The sequence below is a fragment of the Microtus ochrogaster genome, chromosome 1 (assembly GCF_000317375.1).
Source record: "Microtus ochrogaster isolate Prairie Vole_2 chromosome 1, MicOch1.0, whole genome shotgun sequence".
NCBI classification, from domain to species: domain Eukaryota; kingdom Metazoa; phylum Chordata; class Mammalia; order Rodentia; family Cricetidae; genus Microtus; species Microtus ochrogaster.
The window spans coordinates 46,075,387-46,077,976 of record NC_022009.1 but is presented as its reverse complement, the minus strand read 5'-3'; positions in this window follow the sequence as shown (position 1 = coordinate 46,077,976).

Genomic DNA, 2,590 nt, shown 5'->3' with positions numbered 1-2,590 from the left:
AGAGGTGCTGGAGAGAGAGCCCTCTCAGCCATTGCGGGATGATGGGAAGATACTGCATGGAGTGCTGCTCAGGCCCAACTTGGTGCCAGACTCATTCTCCTCCTTCTGCTCCCCCTACCAACCCATGCGCAACACCCAGTCTCTCAGTGGGACCCCTGTCAAACCAGTCTTCAGGCTATAATTCCTATATACCCCTACTCCCCTACTCTGAACCCCATATTGGCATTTTTTTTTAAGGTCTTAGCTGGTCAGTGGTGACACACACCTTTAATCCCAGCATTTAGGAGACTTTAGACTCAAGCAAGCTTCCAGCTCATCCTGTTTTGGCCTGTAATTCCAGCACTGGGATCGTGGAGTGGTTCATGTTGGGCCATTCATTCATAATCACGCCACTTCTGACAATACTATCAGGCCTGGTGAGCACCGAACACTTGTTTACTGTTTGTTCCCGGGCTAGGGACGGGAGCGGTGGAAGCGGTAGTCTCCACACGTACATGAAGTTTTGGACCCTCCCTGCCATTTGGGCTGCTAGCGCTGCTGGAGGACACAGCCGGCATTTCACCTCACTGAAGAACTCTTTTTGATGAAGCTTTTCCTAGGTACCCCTCTTTCTGTCTTGGTTCGGTGTTAAATGGGCCTCAAGGTGAGGACTGAACTGAATCGGAGCCCTAGAAATTTCAAGAAATTAAGGTTGGAGTTGGAGACTAGGGAAGTCACTCACCAGCAGGAACAGAACGGTCCGTTCACGCCCTCTGGTGGTTGGGAATTTTCTCTCACTTTCGGGGACCTCCTTTCCATCCCCATCACCCCATTCATCTGCGTGGGCGCCACCCGGTCACCAAGTGAATGCCAACCCGTATCCCACAACCCACAAGGAAGATTTGTTGAAAAATATCTACCTGGGCAGACAATTCACCCAACCGCTCGACGCCCCTGGGACTCCCTAGATCCTCCCCTCTCAAACCCTTCTAGTGGTTCCAGCCATATATTTCTTACCAAAACCTGTGTCCCCAGCCAAGATTATTACTCCCTGGGTGCCCATCCCCCTCTCCTCTCAGCCTTCCTAATTTTTACCTCCCACACCCGCCTACTTCTTTAAAATGGTCCAGGATGGGCATCTATTAAATCTCAGCACTAGAGAGGCATAGGCAGGGAACATCACAAATCCCAGGACAGCCTGGGCTGTCAGAAACAATCAAATCAAAACAAAGCAAGGCAAGAAAAAGAAAGAACCCCTGTCACACCCCTGCAAGTACCGTATCTCTGCTGCTCTTTCTAGCAGCATTGGACGTAAATGCAGTGAACCCTGCCTTGAAGACTCAGCTCTCCTACTCAGTCCTTATGTTCCCAGCTAGTGCTGTGGCCACCAACCCTCCACACCCGGACAAAGCCAGTCTCAGTCTCCTTGTTTGACACGCCAAAAGCTTTTCCCAGAGGCCCTCACAGCCAAGTTTTCCTGATTCTTTCCCTCCCTCCTCTGAAGGAGGGTGTGGCCTAAGGCTTGGTGTTTAGCTCTCCTTGGTCTTGAACCAGCATCTCTGCAGCCTGACTGTGCAGTGCAGCTGTACCTGCTGGCTCCCTATATCAGAGGGGGATTAGAGTGTACCACAGTTGTTGAGTAAGTGTTCTAGAAAATTTCAAGGGGAGGGGAGAGTAAGGGAGGGGAGCAGAGAAAAATGTATAGCTCAATAAAATTAATAAAAAAAGATATACATATACACAGTAAAAAAGGAAATTTTAAGCTTATGGGGGGTGCTTTAATTCTTTTATATCCTCCTCCTTCTTCCTCTTCTTTCTCCTACTCTTCCCCTCCTCCTCCTGCTTCCTCTGCTTTGTCAGTTTCTTCTTTATGCTGAGGATTGAAGTCAAGGTCTTGTGCATACTTGGCAAGTGCTCTAGCCCCGAAGTGCATTGACGCACACTTCCTACCTGTCTGTATTCTTGTTCTATTGACTAGAGAAAGAGGAGTGTTGAAAAATCTCTGGCAGTAATTGTGACTTTGTCTCTGCTTGCAATTCTATCTGTTTGCTGTGATCTTGGAACTTATTTTCCTGTGGTCATCAGTCAGTCCTCATGATGATGATGATGATGACTTTGGTTTTTTAAGACAAGGCTTCTCTGTGTAGCCCTAGCTGTCTTGGAACTTGCTTTGTAGACCAGGCTGGCCTTGAACTCACAGCGATCCACCTGCCTCTGCCTTTCAAGTGTTGGGATTAAAGGCTTGCACCACCACACCCAGAAGTCCTCCTGATTTTTAGTAGCTCCTTCATCAGTTGCTTGTTTTCTTTCTTTTGGCATATATGAGTGGAGCCCTGGGAGCACTCAGCGTGTAAACACATCTTCTAGGAGGTAATGGGAGAGGATTCAGGGCCTGTGGTTTCACAGTCTGGCCGTGCGCCATTGCCACCCCCGCAAGGAGGTGTTCGACAGTATCTAGGACCTGGAGAATTTGGTGCTTGTTTTTAATTTTTTTGTGCCCCCCCCACAGGTCAGCAGTCTTCTGTCTCAGTATATTGCAGTTTTGAGACTGTTGATGAGAGGGGCTAGCCCCCTGTTGTAGGCTTTAGCTTCCATCAAAAAAAGGTTCCGC